Here is an 18367-nt window from a genome sequence, read left to right as displayed (position 1 = left end):
TCATTTTCGCGAATATTTCCTGTCATTGCATAATCAAAACATAATTACAGTCTTTTACAGACCACCACAGAATAAAACATTTCTTTCACTTTTCTAAATATCATAATTATTTATGCTTTATTCTCGAAAAGTCAAATAAACACATTATTTATTAATCCTCACTCATATGTTTTCTGCACAGGTTTTCTCAATCTTGCTTCTAAGCTGTGAACTTTTTTTTTATACTCTTTTCATTTTTTTGATTTTCAACTTTTCACACTTTTTTTCTTTCTTCTTTCTTTTGTTGTGCACTATCTCATTTTTATATCTTATGTATAGTCTGTTTTTCTGTCCTATGCAATGTCAATATCTCTTAGGCTTTCTATAAGGTCCATGTAACGATCTTTGAGGTTGGTGGCTCTACTTGCTCGAACAATATAGGCCACATATATCAACTAAGATACAAAAGTGATTTCCTCCAATCTCCTTTTTGACATATGAGTCAAACACTTCAACTTATGTCTAAACCCAGTTACTAGGGATTATGAAGATTTCCGCTCTCCTTCTTGACATGAAACTCAAATACTTCAACTAGTGTCTGAGCCCAGCTACTGGGGATTGTGAAACACATCCAAACAACTAAACACAAGCTCTTTTTTACTTTTGAGCTCATACTTACGATTTAGTTCATTTGCTTAGTTTTCAAAAATAACACTATGCATATCCATATTTGTGATTCAAACTAAATTCTACATGCATCTATCGTCATTTCCTTGAAATCCACATAAACAACCACGATTTTCTAGATCCATGTCAAAAAGTTTTTTTTTGGGGCTTAAAAAATCCTCTAAAGATATTCGATCTTACAAAACATTCATATAAGTTCAAATTCTTTCTTTAAAAGGTTAATTTTTGTGAGTTGATGTATAAAAAGTGTAAGTACGTAGACAGAAACATCAAGGTGTACAACTACACCCTCCCCCATACTTGAATGACACTGTCCTCAGTGACACTCCCCTATGCTTGAATGAGACCAAGTGAATGCATATGAGAACATAATAAATGAGAGAAATGTGTAGAAGCTACCTGATATGATATATGAATGCAAGTCCTACGACTACACAAAATACAATGCATACATGACTTGGCATCAAATGCATGAAACAAGAAAACTACTGAAAATAAAAAAAAACTACTAAGACTATTAATGGTACATCATATATATGGGTTGCCTCCCATAAAGCGCTAAGTTTTACGTCCTCAGCCAGACGGATCTCTAGAAACCCTTCGTCGTCCATGAGATCAATGAACGTGAAGTCATGCTCTATCAGGGACTAAGAAAAAGAGTGTCATCTATCCCTATGGACCCTACTATGACTCTCTAGACTGGATGGCAAAAGTTTAGTTGCCATATGGGGACTATTCTCGAATGGTGGAGAGCCAAGAATCAATCTGTTATTAATATAAGCAATATCAAACATGGGAGGCTTGTTGAAATCAATGAGTTTTTCTAAGGCCTGCGGAACAGGGGCTCATGAAATATACAAAGAAGACATATGCTCGTTCTCCATAGGCCTGGTGGAGGATATCGACTGGTCAGTAGGAATGACAATGGGCTTGTCAGTCAACTCCTGAGTAGGTAGAATGCCTTCCCACTCTGAAGGGACATAACAGAGTTGACCTGCTCATGATGGGACTCTATGGGGTGTAGGCCATGATACATGGGTTCTTTACCCTTTGGGTTGCCGACAGACTGACTCGGGAGGCTTCCCTCATTTCACCTGCTCAAGACTGGATCCAAAATTCTCATGTTGCTTAAATGAATCATATGCAGAGATTAGAAGCAATATCCTTGTTATGGATCCCCTACCGACTATCAACAGAGCCTATAATCTAGATCTTCAAGAAGAGCATCAAAGAGATGCTCATATTCCTTCACTCATGAAAGGAAATACGGTTGTGATTGCTGAAAAAAATATTAGATTTCAAAAAAATCAACATGAGAGACGATTCAGAGGAAAGGAGAGGCCTAAATGTGATGATTATGAGAAAGTAGGTCACGTGAAAGAAAAATGTTACAATTTGCATGGATTTCCACCATGCCTTAACACTCAGATTGTTGCCAATAAATCCCATATTGGTTCTGTCTCAAACGAATCCATGCCCATTGCTCCTCAGTTAACCATAGATCAGTACAACCAACTTTTATCTCTTCATACGGCAGGTAAAGATAGTCTAACGGTGAACATGACAGGTAATGACATCTATTGTTTCTCATCCCTTTATTCTACGAGTTGGATTTTGGATACTGAAGCCACCAATCATATGTGTTGCTCTTTGCCTCTGATGACTAATGTTAAAATGTACACTGGTATCAAGCTTATCAAACTTTCAAATGAAACCACTACTTCAGTGTCCCATATTGGTCAAGTTATTTTGCCCCCAAAACTTATCCTTCATAACGTGTTATTTGTTTTGTCCTTTAAGCTAAATCTCATATCCATATTTAAACTTTGTCAATTTTATAATTTTAATGTAATTTTTTCTTCTTCCTTATACAAAATACATGACCCGAAGAAGGAGACAATTGGATCGAGTAGAGAATGCTTGGGACTTTATATTCTTGATGATGGTAAAAGTATAGTAGTTGCCACTTTAGTGAATAAAGATCGTATGAATCTATGGCACAAGCATTTGGGTTTTGTTTTCAATTTACGTTTAAAATCTTTATTTAAAAATTGTGATTTGATGCAAAATAAACAAGTTGTGTGTGAAATTTGCCCTCTTGCCAAATTCACGCGGCTGCCCATTCCCATTAGTGAAAGTCGTTCACAAGACATTTTTGAACTTCTCCACTTTGAGATTTGGAGAGCTTATAATGTCCCATCTTTCATAGGCGCACAATTTTTTTTTAACTATCGTCGATGATTTTAGCAAAGCAACATGGGTTTATTTATTGAGATACAAATTTGAAACGCAAGAAATTTTGATAGATTTCATTAAAATGGTAGAAGTCCAATTTAACAAGCATCCGAAACAAATTCGATCTGACAATGGAGCAGAATTTTTTTTACATGAAACTCAAAATTTTTTGCGTGAAAAAAAGGATTTTGCATCGACATTTTTTTGTTGGAACTCCCCAACAAAACAACATTGTAGAACAAAAGCATCGTCAATTGTTAGAAATTTCCCATGCCATTAAATTTCAATCTAATATGCCGACAAAATTTTGAAGTGAATGTATTCTAAACGTTGTATATTTAATCAACTAAGTTCCCACCACTGCATCATCCCACAACAATGTACCTCATGAACTTCTTTATGGCACCAAGGCGAAATATGATCATCTCAATTTTTTTGTTCATTTATGTTTTGCACGTCATAGTTTTGAAAATAAATTTGATACTCGAGACAAGAAATGTATTTGTGTAGGATACCCTTTTAGACAAAAAGGGTATAAAGTATTCGATTTGAAAGCTAATAATTTTTTTGTTAGTCAATATGTAGTATTAATTGAAACTATTTTTTCTTTTAGAGTACCACATTTCTGAGAAAACTTTTTTAAACAATTTGATGACATCATTTTACCGAACCCAGTTGAGGACATGTTCCATTCAAATTGTCCTCTTGAAAATGATTTTCCATATCCAAGCTCATGCCCAAACACTAGTGACCACAGTCATCTAGATCTTACCACTGATTTAGAGCTTCGATAGTCTGCACAGACCAGATCCAAACCCACCTATCTATCAGATAATAAATGTAACCAAGCTCTTCTTTATGTCCATTTGTTGTCTAAATTCAAAGATTTCATTGTTCATCCCATATCTTCTTTCCTAGACTTTTCTAAACTCTCTAACTTCTACTGTATTTTTTTAGCTTTCATTTTTGCCAATGAAGAACCTAAGGACTATCTCACTGCTATGCGGGATAAAAGGTGGAAGGTTGGCATGGACGCTGAGTTGCAGGCCCTTAAAGCAAATAACATGTGGACTCTTATGCCCTTACCACCTGGGAAGCATGCTATTGGATCAAAATGGGTGTATAAAATTAAATACAAGTCTGATGGGAGTATAGAGTGATACAAGACTCATTTAGTGGTGCAAAGCTATACATAATAAGAAGGTTTGAATTATCATGACACCTTTGCTCATGTTGCCAAATTAGTTACTATGAGATGCTTGTTATCCATTGTCGTCAAACGACATAGGTCGTTTCATCAATTAGATGTTAACAATGCATTTTTGCATGAGGATTTTGATAAAGAAATCTACATAAAGTTGTCACCCAAATATCGTCAACAAGAGGAAATTCGAGTATGTCAACTAAATAAAACCTTATATGGCCTGAAACAAGCATCCAAACAATGGTTTGCAAAGTTCTCAAACACTCTTATCAAGTTTGGTTTTATACAATCTCAAGCAGATTATTCATTGTTTTACAAGAAACATGTCGAACATGAAATATTTATTTTGGTCTATGTAGATGATGCTATTATAACATAAAGGAAAATATGTTCTTGACTTGTTAAAAGAAGCAGGTTTTTTGGGAGCAAAACCATCAGAAATACCCATGGAACCACAAAAGAAGTTTGATCATAGTGGAAATCTAGTCACAAATGCAGTCAATTTTAGGAGATTAATTGGTTGGCTTATTTATCTAACCATTATAAGGCCTAACATCACATATATACATCGTGCATATACTCAATCAATTCATGCATGAGCCACGAAAACAACATTGAAAAGCTGCTACAATGTTATTGAGATATCTAAAGAAAACACCTGGACAAGGCATCATGTTGAAAGTAGATAACAATCTCAAATTGAGTTGTTATGTAGAGTTTGATTGGGTGAGCTATCCAATATCAAGAAGATCTACATCAGAATATTGCACATTTCTAGGTAATAATATCATATCATGAAAAACAAAAAATGGTCAATTGTTTCTAGATCTTTGGCAGAAGCCGAATTTAGAAGCACGATGACCGGTACTTGTGAAGTTGTATGGTTGACATATCTCCTTGAAGATCTTGGGTGTAAACAAAAAAGGCCGGTAATTTTATATTGTGACAATCAAGCCACATACTTACCAAGATGCTAAGTAAAGAAAGCTTTAGGCATTTTGTTAACAAGTTGGACCGGCTAAGTATAAAAAAGCCAACTTGAGGGAGAATGTAAAAGTATATCCGATATGCTACACAAGAAAACCACGATACGCAAGGGATAGGGTCAATCCAAGAATCCAAAGGATATGGGATATCAAGCAACAATTTATGACGTTATAATTTACTTTTGCATTTTATATTTATCCTGTATCAGTTACACAATCGGCTGTGTATATATTATCGTGTACATCTGTAAAGAGAGATCAGAAAATATCATTCTCTTTCCACTCATGATTTTTACTTTACAAAGACGGTCCGCACCCAGCTTTACAGAAGCATGGGGGCATTTTACCTTCAAATCTCGGGAAGACTTAGTATAACTAATTGGCCCTTTGGTCTGTTTGCGTTTCTTGCTTATCTGCAAATTCTGATTGGGTTTCTTGATAATAGGTGCCGTGAAAGATCTCCTATAAGTTTAATTTTTAGTGATATTATATTTGACCTATGCTGGTTATTTCTTTACTTTTTTGGGTGTTTGGGTTGGGGGTTGGTGGGGGTGAACAATATGATGGGAAGGAACAACTCATTCCTTGGCGTCTTATTTTTCTGAAAATAGATGAAAGACACCTATAAAAATTCGGAACTCTTGTTTCTAAAATATTTTCTCTTAGCAACCCTTTGGATGACACCCAAAACCAGGTGTTTTTTCTGATAATATGTTTGAAAAAGTAAGTTCTTGCCCAGCCAAATACCTAGCTTATACATCAAAATCGGATGATTCAAGAACTTATAAAACCAGACATGCAAATCAAATATGTATGGTTAGATTCAAGAGAATAACAAAAAAATCATAAAAATAGTGGTTCACATTAGTTCTCATATTTTCAGTTCTCATATATATATATATATATATATATATATATATATATATATGGTGGTTGGGTACCAAGATACACATTTGAATGATCCGTACTTTTTGAGACACTTTGTCCTAGTAAAGGTATAAATAGTGGGACCACTTAGAAGTCCAACAATTTGCCCAGGATTTTTTAGTCACTCAAATGGTGTCATTTATCTATGGAAAAATTGTCTAGGAAAGTGAATGCACCGTAAGGATTTTGGTTTCGTTAAGGATTTTGTTTTCGAGATAGGAAAAGTGGACGTTATCGTTTCCACAAATGTTCTGCCATAGTTTTCAAAAATGTTACAATTTGCATGGATTTCCACCATGCCTTAACACTCAGATTGTTGCCAATAAATCCCATATTGGTTCTGTCTCAAACAAATCCATGCCTATTGCTCCTCAGTTAACCATAGATCAGTACAACCAACTTTTATCTCTTCTTACGGCAGGTAAAGATAGTCTAACAGTGAACATGACAGGTAATGACATCTATTGTTTCTCATCCCTTTATTCTACGAGTTGGATTTTGGATACTGAAGCCACCAATCATATGTGTTGCTCTTTGCCTCTGATGACTAATGCTAAAATGTACACTGGTATCAAGCTTATCAAACTTTCAAATGAAACCACTACTTCAGTGTCCCATATTGGTCAAGTTATTTTGCCCCCAAAACTTATCCTTCATAACATGTTATTTGTTTTGTCCTTTAAGCTAAATCTCATATCCATATTTAAACTTTGTCAATTTTATAATTTTAATGTAATTTTTTCTTCTTCCTTATACAAAATACATGACCCGAAGAAGGAGACAATTGGATCGAGTAGAGAATGCTTGGGACTTTATATTCTTGATGATGGTAAAAGTATAGTAGTTGTCACTTTAGTGAATAAAGATCGTATGAATCTATGGCACAAGCATTTGGGTCGTGTTTTCAATTTACGTTTAAAATCTTTATTTAAAAACTGTGATTTGATGCAAAATAAACAAGTTGTGTGTGAAATTTGCCCTCTTACCACGTTCACGCGTCTGCCCTTTCCCATTAGTGAAAGTCATTCACAAGACATTTTTTAACTTCTCCACTTCGATATCTGGGGAGCTTATAATGTGTCATCTTTCACAGGCGCACAATTTTTTTTAACTATCGTCGAAGATTTTAGCAAAGCAACATGGGTTTATTTATTGAGATACAAATTTGAAACGCAAGAAATTTTGAGAGATTTCATTAAAATGGTATAAGTCCAATTTTACAAGCATGCGAAACAAATTCGATCTGACAATGGAGCAGATTTTTTTTTACATGAAACTCAAAAATTTTTGCGTGAAAAAAAGGATTTTGCATCGACATTTTTTTGTTGGAACTCCCCAACAAAACAACATTGTAGAACGAAAGCATCGTCAATTGTTAGAACATTTTCAATCTAATATGCTGACAAAATTTTGGGGTGAATGTATTTTAAACGTTGTATATTTAATCAACTAAGTTCATCCCACAACCATGTACCTCATGAACTTCTTTATGGCACCAAGGCGAAATATGATCATCTCAAATTTTTTTATTGTTTATGTTTTGCACGTCATAGTTTTGAAAATAAATTTGATACTCGAGACAAGAAATGTATTTGTGTAGGAAATCCTTTTAGACAAAAAGGGTATAAGGTATTCGATTTGAAAGCTAATAATTTTTTTATTAGTCAAAATGTAGTATTTCATGAAACTATTTTTTCTTTTAGGGAACCACATTTTTGAGAAAACTTTTTTAAATAATTTGATGACATCATTTTACCGAACCCAGTTGAGGACATGTTCCATTCAAATTGTCCTCTTGAAAATGATTTTCCATATCCAAGCTTATGCCCAAACACTAGTGACCACAGTCATCTAGATCTTACCACTAATTTGGAGCTTCGACAGTCTGCACAGACCCGATCCAAACCCACCTATCTATCAGATAATAAATGTAACTAAGCTCTTCTTTATGTCCATTTGTTGTCTAAATCCAAAGATTTCATTGTTCATCCCATATCTTCTTTCCTACTTTTCCAAACTCTCTAACTTCTACTATATTTTTTTAGCTTCCATTTTTGCCAATGAAGAACCTAAGGACTATCTCACTGCTATGCAGGATAAAAGGTTGGCATGGACGCTGAGCTGCAGGCCCTTAAAGCAAATAACATGTGGACTCTTATGCTCTTACCACCCGGGAAGCATGCTATTGGATAAAAATGGGTGTGTAAAATTAAATACAAGTCTGATGGGAGTATAGAGTGATACAAGACTCATTTAGTGGTGCAAGCCTATACACAATAAGAAGGTTTGAATTATCATAACACCTTTGCTCATGTTGCCAAATTAGTTACTATGAGATGCTTGTTATCCATTGTCGTCAAACGACATAGGTCTCTTCATCAATTAGATGTTAACAATGCATTTTTGCATGAAGATTTTGATAAAGAAATCTACATAAATTTGTCACCCAAATATCATCAACAAGAGAAAATTTGAGTATGTCAACTAAATAAAACCTTATATGGCCTGAAACAAGCATCCAAACAATGGTTTGCAAAGTTCTCAAACACTTATCAAGTTTGGTTTTATACAATCTCGAGCAGATTATTCATTGTTTTACAAGAAACATGTCGAACATGAAATATTTATTTTGGTCTATGTAGATGATGCTATTATAATATGAAGTGATGATGTGGCCATTGAAAAGTTGAACAAACTTCTTGATAAAACTTTTCACATCAAAAATCTGGGGAAATTAAGATATTTTCTTGGCATAGAGCTGCCACGATCAAGACAGGGCATATTCCTCAATTAAAGAAAATATGTTTTTGACTTGTTAAAAGAAGCAATTTTTTTTGGAGCAAAACCATCAGAAATACCCATGGAACCACAAAAGAAGTTTGATCATAGTGGAAATCTAGTCACAAATGCAGTCAATTTTAGGAGATTAATTGGTTGGCTTATTATTTTGACCACTATAAGGACTGACATCACATATATACATCGTGCATATACTCAGTCAATTCATGCATGAGCCACGAGAATAACATTGAAAAGCTGCTACAAAGTTATTGAGATATCAAAAGAAAACACCTGGACAAGGCATCATGTTGAAAGCAGATAACAATCTCAAATTAAGTTGTTATGTAGACTTTGACTGGGTGAGCTATCCAATATCAAGAAGATCTACATCAGAATATTGCACATTTCTACGTGATAATATCATATCATGAAAAACAAAAAACGGTCAATTATTTCTAGATCTTTGGCAGAAGCCGAATTTAGAAGCACGACGACGGGTACTTGTGAAGTTGTATGGTTGACATATCTCCTTGAAGATCTTGGGTGTAAACAAGAAAGGCCGTCAATTTTATATTGTGACAATCAAGCCACGGTGCGTATAGCGGCTAATCCGGTGTTCCACGAACGAACAAAACATATAGACTTGGATTGTTATTTCTTTCATAAAAAATAGAGGCGAGTGTCATTTCTACCAAGTATGTTCCAAGTAAAAATCAAAAGGCAGGTATACTTACCAAGCTTTAGGCATTTTGTTAACAAGTTGGACCGGCTAAGTATAAAAAAGCCAACTTGAGGGAGAATGTAAAAGTATATCCCATATGCTACGCAAGAAAACCACGATATGAAAGGGATAAGGTCAATCCAAGAATCCAAAGGATATGGCATATCAAGCAACAATTTATGACGTTATAATTTACTTTTGTATTTTATCTTGTATCAGTTACACAATCGGCTGTGTATATATTATCGTGTACATCTGTAAAGAGAGATCAGAAAATACCATTCTCTTTCCACTCATGATTTTTACTTTACAAAGACAGTCCGCACCCAGCTTTACAGGAGCATGGGGGCAATGCACCTTCAAATCTCGAGAAGACTTAGTATGACTAATTGGCCCTTTGGTCTGTTTGCGTTTCTTGCTTATCTACAAATTCTGATTGGGTTTCTTGATAATAGGTGCCGTGAAAGATCTCCTATAAGTTTAATTTTTAGTGATATTATATTTGACCTATGCTGGTTATTTCTTTACTTTTTTGGGGTGTTTGGGTTGGGGGTTGGTGGGGGTGAACAATATGATGGGAAGGAACAACTCATTCCTTGGCGTCTTATTTTTCTGAAAATAGATGAAAGACACCTATAAAAATTCGGAACTCTTGTTTCTAAAATATTTTCTCTTAGCAACCCTTTGGATGACACCCAAAACCAGGTGTTTTAACTCTGGTTTTCGCAAAAAAACCAGTTTAGAAATCAAAACAGGATTTAGGCACTGTATTGATGCCAAGATGCGGGGTTTGGCAAACCTTATTTTCAAAGAAGACGTGGTTTATGAAAAATCTGATACAAGCAGATTTTACAACCCAGTTTATCCGGGGAAAGGGAGGGGGCGCTACCCTCTCCCTACCTTTCCCGGCTATTTCTGGCGGGCATTTTGTTTTTCATTTTTTCGCAAAAACACCCAGGCCATTTCCTGCCGTTTTTTTTTTTGTTTTTTTTATGCCAGCCGGTTTTCCGGGTAATAGATGGCCGGAAAATGCCAGTATATTTTTTATTTTTTTATATGTTTGGCCATTTTTGGCCACCCACAACCGCATAACTGCGATGCTGGGCAGATGATATGACAATCATTTTTAGGCGATGGGTGACTGAAAAGTAGGGATGGCAGTGGACCGGGGGAAAGCGGGGCCCCGCCCCACCTCGCCCCGTTTGGACCGGCGATGAAGGGTATGAAACGGGGATGGAGGCAGGGACGAAGGTTAAAATCCATCCCCGTCTGGGGGTAGAGGCGGGGATGGACGTGCACTTTTCCCCGCCCCCGCCATGATCCCCACCTCATCCCCGCCCCAACCCCGACCCAACCACTTTTCCCCGCAATATCCCCGCCCCGCCCCGCCTCATCCCCATTTGAACCGGGGATGGAGGACATGAAACGGGGATGGAGGATAAAATCCATCCCCCCCAGGGATGGAGGCGGGGGTGGAGGATAAAATCTTGAGGCGGGGCGGGGGTGGAGACCTTGTCCCCCGCCCCGCCCTGCCCCACCCCACTGCCATCCCCGCCTCCATCCCAGCCAAACACCTTTTCTTCTGATAATATCTTTGAAAAAGTAAGCTCTTACCCAGCCAAACACCTAGCTTATACATCAAAATCCGATGATTCAAGAACAGGTTCTTATAAAACCAGACATGCAAATCAAATATGTATGGTTAGATTGAAGAGAATAACAAAAAATTCATGAAAATAGTAGTTCACATTAGTTCTCATATTTCAGTTCTCATATATATATATATATATATATATATATATATATATATATATATATATATGAAAAATATATGGTGGTTGGGTACCAAGATACACATTTGCATGATCCGTACTTTTTGAGACACTTTGTCCTAGAAAAGGTATAAATAGTGGGACCACTTAGAAGTCCAACAATTTGCCCAGGATTTTTTCGTCACTCAAATGGTGTCATATATCTATGGAAAATTTGTCTAGGAAAGTGAATGCACCCTAAGGATTTTGGTTTCGTTAAGGATTTTGATTTCCACGTTATCGTTTCCGCAAATGTTCTGCCACAGTTTTTAAAAATGACTATCGTAATAACATGGATGACTTGACAGAATGCAAAATGATGAGTACATTCAATTAAATAAGTAAAAACATTAGCTTTTTGATGATGTACCTAGAATGAAAGGAGTTGATAAAAAACTCGGATATCTGACGCCAAAACCCAACCACAAAACCAGAATATCCTCAACTGAAAAACAAACAAAAAAAGCATAGAAAAAATAAAGCAATATCAAGCAAATAAACAGTTTTGCAGACAGTGTGCGTTACTACACCTTCTTCGATTGCTATCGTTCCTATCCAGGGCTTCATTCGAATCCTCACTTAGGTAGCATGCTCAAACAGTTCGATCAAAACAGATGGGCAATTCTTCTTCAGATACTCATAACCCTCAGTTTGCATAAAAGCTGCAACATTATGACAAACCATGTTAATAGCATGTCAACATCTCATTTTAAAAAAAAAAAAAATAGATGGTGAATCCTTCACCTACCGATTCAGCAAAGTAACCTAAACTCGCGAAATAAACTGATTCACAACATTTCCATGACAAACCAATTGTGAGACCTCGCGCCAGACTGTTCAACGAGCACAAAATCAAACTCAGAGAAAATGAGTCAGGAGTCTAGTTACCTCTCAGACTTGCTGATATCTTAATAAATTTGAAACAAGCTGTTTTAAGCTGAACACAGTGGTGCTGCTCCGCTAGGGATAAAGTTGTGGCAACCGTGTTTATGCTGAGCTCCGGTAATTAAAGACGAAGCACATTTTGACAGAGCTTAGCTCCACAAAGCAGACCTAGCCTCTCTATGCCATAGCGGTCAGCAGCCACTAGCAGATGTGTAATTAAAGACGAAGCACATTTTTACTCTTCAGCCACAGGCTCTTGCATATCAGGAAGCGAATCCCAGTATATGAAGTGGAGTAAAGCCCGCAAAATAAACCAAAAGGAAAAAAGAAAAAGAACTTATATCACTACAGTGTTGAATACTCCAAGATTTATATATCTACACGTCATACTTGATAAAGGTACTACATATCAACCTCTTCAAATGTTAACATGAATATGATTACTTAAATTATCTCATGACAATTTCCGAAAGGGTTGCAAGCCCTTCTCTACAGAGAAGAATTACCATTGTAGCCAATCAAAGAGAAGAATTTTAACAGCTTTTCATGAATAATACAATCCAATACCCAGTTATATGTAGATGATATTGTCATCTCTTGATATATATATATATATATATATATATATATATATATATATATATATATATATATATATCGATGAGGTGTTTCCTTAAAGGCCTTTTTAAATTGGTGGTTTGGCAGGGAAAATCCACAAATGTTTTAAAAATATTTTAAAAGCAAACGAATAAAAAATAATATGTTTTAAGAATATAGTTTGATGAAAATATAAAGAAAAAAATGTGACACATATTATCGGCGATATTTTCCTTTTAATAGTGGCTACCCAGAGTTGTTGTAAATATTCAGATATTTTCAGAATATTTGCCATATTTGTGGCTGCCTGTCTAGTAAAAGCATAAAAAATATGATTCCAAATGGACGATAGACAAACCTTGAAAATTGAAGCTTGCATGTCTTCAACCTGTATATTACTTGTATTATGATCTTTCATTGGTCCCAAAAACTGAGCTTGAAATACAGGTGAACGTGCAGCAAGAATCAACTTGTGTGCAGCGAATGTCTGTCCCTCAACCACAAAGCTTACATCTGCACCTTTTCCGCTCTCTATGAGTTGTCCAAAATGTTGACCTATGTTAGAAGGAGGTACTGAAATGGTACAAAATTTTGATTCTGATGTGTGTGATTGGAGAATGGCAATACTACAGCAAATTGCAGGTGAATCATTTATTCTGCAGTATAACATTTCTAAAGCATTCATCATGAATGCTCATCATGACTGGTTGTTCACAAAATGCTCATCATGACTGTATTAACAAGAATGTGTGATCTTTTTTCACGTATATTACAAGCAAGTAATTAGCAATTTCCCTGAGAATAACTGGCCAACAAACAATAGACTCCTATTGCCACAAGAAAAGAAAAAATGGCAATAAAAAAACAAAATCCAGGAAATATAACAAAAACTAAAGGGAAATAAATCTCACATCGGTAAGAGACTATATAGTCATAAATACAAAGACCCCGCTTCAAACAAACATAAAGATGAGATCATGTCCAATGGTCAAAGCATTTATGTGATGATAATTTTATAATGAAGGCATTTATGTAATGAGATCATGTCTGGTGATCCTGTATCCAACATTTATGTGGTGAAAATTTCATATCACATCCATGATCCGAAAGTTGAGAGACGGAAAGCAAGTTTAAATTTAATTTTGGAATAAATTTAACTTTAGGAATAAAAAAATCTTGTTTTTCAAAATCTTCAATTCCTTTAATTTCAAGAGAAACCCCATCCGCAGTAGAAACAAAGGATGGTGAGATGTTTTTAGAATAATTTGTCAGTGTAAAAGCATTTGGAGTCATATGAAAAGATGCACCCGAGTCTAATAACCAAAGAATCTTTCCTAGAGGAGAAAAAGAGGATGCAGTGGCTCCAAAGATGGATCCTTTGAGGAGTGGTTGAAGAGCTTTAATAATTTGATTTAGAGATAGATTGACATTGTTGGAGGAAGACGGCGCCTCTTCTTGGAAGGTTGTCGATATTGTCACCATCATTTTCCATTTGGGACACACGGGTTTTATATGTGTCAGTTCTTTACAATAATGACACACTATTTTATTGGAGTCTCTTCTTTCATATTGTCCATTATTTTCTCTTCCTCTTTGATTTTTGTTGAAGTGGAGAGGTTTATAAGGTTTTACATTGCTCCCTAATCTAGATACAACGTAAGTTCCCTCATCTTCGATTTTAGAGGGGACGACCAACATATTTTGATTGGTTTTATTTATTCTCAATCTAGTTTCTTCTCCACTTAATTTGGTAAGAACATCTTCTAAAGGTGAAGACGAAAAAGATGATAAAAGAGAGGATGTAGATTGTTCAAACTCGGGTCTAAGCCCATTTAAAAAATTGAAAAAGTGATCCTCTCCAAGTTGTTTTGACCTTAATTGATTGCTTCTCCACGCCATTTAAGTTCAAGGAAAGCAAGTTCATCCCAAATAGCCGATAATTCTCCAAAGTATTCTCTAACCGACATCTCTTCATGTTGAAGATTCAAAGCCTTCTTTTGAAGGTAATACTTATGGGACAAGTTTATTGACGTATACATTTGTTCAAGATACTCCCATACTTGATATGCTTTCTTGAATTTCAATATATTAGCATTAATCTTTGTTTCCACCGATAAGAAAAAACACGAAAGGATTATGTAGTTTTTTATCTCTCATTCTTCATGTCTTTTATTGTATTCCTCAAATGTTTTTTCTCTTTCTTCGCCGTCAAGAACCTTAATCTCCCCTTTCTTAATAATAGTGATTTTAGGTTTGGGTTCATAAATAGTTCCTTGAACATATCCCCAAAGACCCTTACCTTTGATATGGGCCTCCATATTCCCGGCCCATACATGATAATTAGATCCATTTAATTTAAAGCCAAGAGAGAAGTGAGAGTTCTTTTCGCCCATTAGAGAAAAGAAAAAAGAGAAAAAATGCGTACCACAAAGAGAAATAAGGTCCTACTCAACGTAGGATGCTTCTAAAATATTGAATGAAGAAACTACTTTTCACTCCAATCACCATAACTTGATGGCATGCTTTTCGAGGTACCCAATAGAGAGAACAAAATACACAATCTTCTTTTCTCCTAACCTTTCTCTGATACTATATAAAAATATCTTCAAAGATGTGCACTACAAGCACAAACACCACAAAAAGATATTTGTACAAAGACACACCAAGAACACTTACACAAAGGTACAAAGAGAACACTTGAAATGCAAAAGATTGAATCTATTGACCAAAGGTAAGCACAAAGGCTCCCAAAAGAATGAATCTAATAGCAGGGAATACACCCCTATTTATAATACAAGAGGAGACCAAAATGAGGGGCTCCTACTAGACGTTGGAGCCCCTCCAACAGTTAGAAATCTAAGAACTTTACTTTTCGGCACATAAATCTTGAAAAACACTACGAACTTCACTTTTCGTGAATCTCGCTTGGGTCTCATTGGACTCAAATCCAACTCACTTTAATCTATATATTAGTAATGATACGGTGCTCTCGAAATACTTACTTTCTTTTATTAGTCATTGGATAAAAAATATAGTTGTGTTGCACTTTAAATATTTAAATATGCATGCTTGCATGCCCATAAAATTCTAGTTAAAAGAGAAACTGAGAATTTAATATTGGGTTTACTTTCTTAAATGGCTCTCTCTCTTCATACATGGATATCTCTTTCCTTTTTGTTAATCCCTTCACAAAAGGCGAATAGAGAGATGTGAGATGGGAGAGAAATCCTTCTCTCCACCTCGTTCCTGTTGGGTCACACTTGTAGGGCAAGATCGTTCCCACCCACTCTCTCCACCTCCCTTCCTATAGTCGTCGTCTTCCACAAGCTGTGGTGTCTTTGGTCGAAGAGGAGATCTCAGGCTGATTTGCACCACTCCTCGCAGGTAGTGGAGGCCTCCCCAAGATTTTTTTGATATCTTAATTTTAAAAGTATATTATTATTAAAAAACTTTAAAGCATTAAAAATAATAAAATAATATTAAAATATTACTCCTATTTGTCAATGTTTGTGGCCATGTGTCCGAGCATAGTTGGTACAACAATTACATTGGAGCTCCCACTTGTTTCACCAGAAACACGATATCTGTGACATATATAGATTAGGGGTGTCAACGGGTCGGGTTTACCCAGACCCAACCTGAACCAAACACTATAGGGTTCGGGTATGGTGATAAATAAGATCAGATTAAGACCTAGGTTAGGACCCAAAGGTCCAATTAATACATGGAGCTAGGTATAGTTTGTAAAATTTTATACTAGACTCGGGCCCAACCCGAGTTCTGATTAAGACCCGCAATTTTTTTAAAGTAAAAATGATAAAAAAATATTATTTTACTGGGTATGGCCTGGTCTGATTCATGTGGTTCTTATGGGGTCTAGGTATGAATTCTCTTACAGTGGGTGTGATTGCCATACCTAAAAATTAGGGCAAGTTCTGGTTTTAACTGAGTTCGAACCAAACCTGACCCGTTGACACCCCTAATATAGCTAACTGGGAACTGAGAACTGAGAACTTGCTCCCTGCAGCCGACGACACCAAGCATATTCAACTCTTTATGCTAAAAAACAAATATGAAGAACAAGCTATTATTCCCTAGTTTAGTGTGGATAAGCACATGTACCTTCTTTTTTTCCCTCACATTGGCCCCGTGTGCAAATCTTTATTCCTCATGTTTAGTATACGAGGAGTTTTGCTCTATTTTCTATTATTGTTTCGGCGAGTGCCAGTTTAAGTTTTTACATTCTTGACATTGTTTTTGAGAAGCTGGGCAGGCTTCTGGTCAACAAATAGGATCGATATCACAAAATAATGGATACAATTAGTTATGGTAATTAGTTTGTCTTATCTGTGGCATCATATATTTTAGCATATTATAAAAAAAAATTAGTTGAGAAACAGAAAATTAATTTTCACCTACCAAGTTCTCGTGAGAATTTTTAACATTGGGTAAGAGAGAATTTTAACATTACAGGGTGATTTAGACGGAAATCTCACTGAAAACGAACGTTGGACACGGCAATTTTCAACAAAGTCTTTTTTGGGTAACCCTCCATCACCGTTCTCTCATTGGCTGGCCTCAAGATAATAAATCTTTACATATATATTAAAGATTAACTCTATCTTTGTTAGTTACAATAAATAGAATAAAAACTTGAAAAAAAAAACAGCCAAACACACAGAAGGAAGAAAAAGAAACACCGCCCTCCCTCCCTCAAATGATCCCATGTGGGGAATTTTCTATTCGGGTACCCCACGAAGCCTTCCTCCTCCACCTCGAATTCGGATCAAAGGAGTGGTTAAGTGACATGGCTAAGTGTCAGCCAATCACATGACAGCATTGCATGGAGCCCACAATTAAGGAGTGCAGGCCCCACATGAAATGTCGTCATGTGACATGGCACATAGCCGCTCCCTGGATCCCTGCTCACTCCACCTCTCTCACCAACACCACTTCGAGATCAAGGGCTATTCCCTCTCCAAAGGCATGTGTGTGCGCAAGTACGTAGCCACAGGTAAGTTCATGGTCGATGCACACTTGTTTGAGGTTCATTTCTAATTGAATGGGGAGTTGCCTGAGAGCAATTCAGAGGACATCTCTCTGCATCGCCCTTCCCCATTAGGGGACCAATGTTATGGCCCTGTTCAGATTGTGCTTCATGGATCAGGGTGGGAAAGATGAGCACAAGGCTCACGCCCAGTTTGAGAAGGCATTGGACAATGTACTATTCGTGCTCAAAACACGGAGAACATCGCAGCATACATCCTAACTTATCCAAAGGTACTCTTTTGATACTGTGTATATTCCCTTTCTTTGAGTTTGGACGGGACGAGTTGCCACTGCTCGTACTAAGCTCATTTATATCATACAAGTTCATCGCAACTCGACTCTTCGACCGCATTTGAGGAATATGAACAAGCTGGGGCGAGCCAGACCGAGCCAAGCTGCAAGTTGATCTGAACAAGCTCATTTATATCATAAAACCTTTTGTAGTAGCCGCTATCCCATTCCCTTGGCCTTCTTAGCTGAATATACCCAAGACCAAAAACCTACC

At 36.3% G+C, this 18367-nt stretch overlaps 1 pseudogene; it reads right to left on the bottom strand.

Moving 5' to 3' along the window:
* Positions 1-11669: 11669 nt before the first annotated feature.
* Positions 11670-13483, bottom strand: LOC149831252 (BTB/POZ and MATH domain-containing protein 2 pseudogene; annotated as a pseudogene).
* Positions 13484-18367: the final 4884 nt, after the last annotated feature.

This window comes from Nuphar pumila, chromosome 7 (genome assembly GCF_984573655.1).
Source record: "Nuphar pumila chromosome 7, dmNupPumi1.hap1.1, whole genome shotgun sequence".
Lineage (NCBI taxonomy): Eukaryota > Viridiplantae > Streptophyta > Magnoliopsida > Nymphaeales > Nymphaeaceae > Nuphar > Nuphar pumila.
Note: the sequence above shows the minus strand (reverse complement) of the source record. Positions and strands in the feature narration are given on the sequence as shown.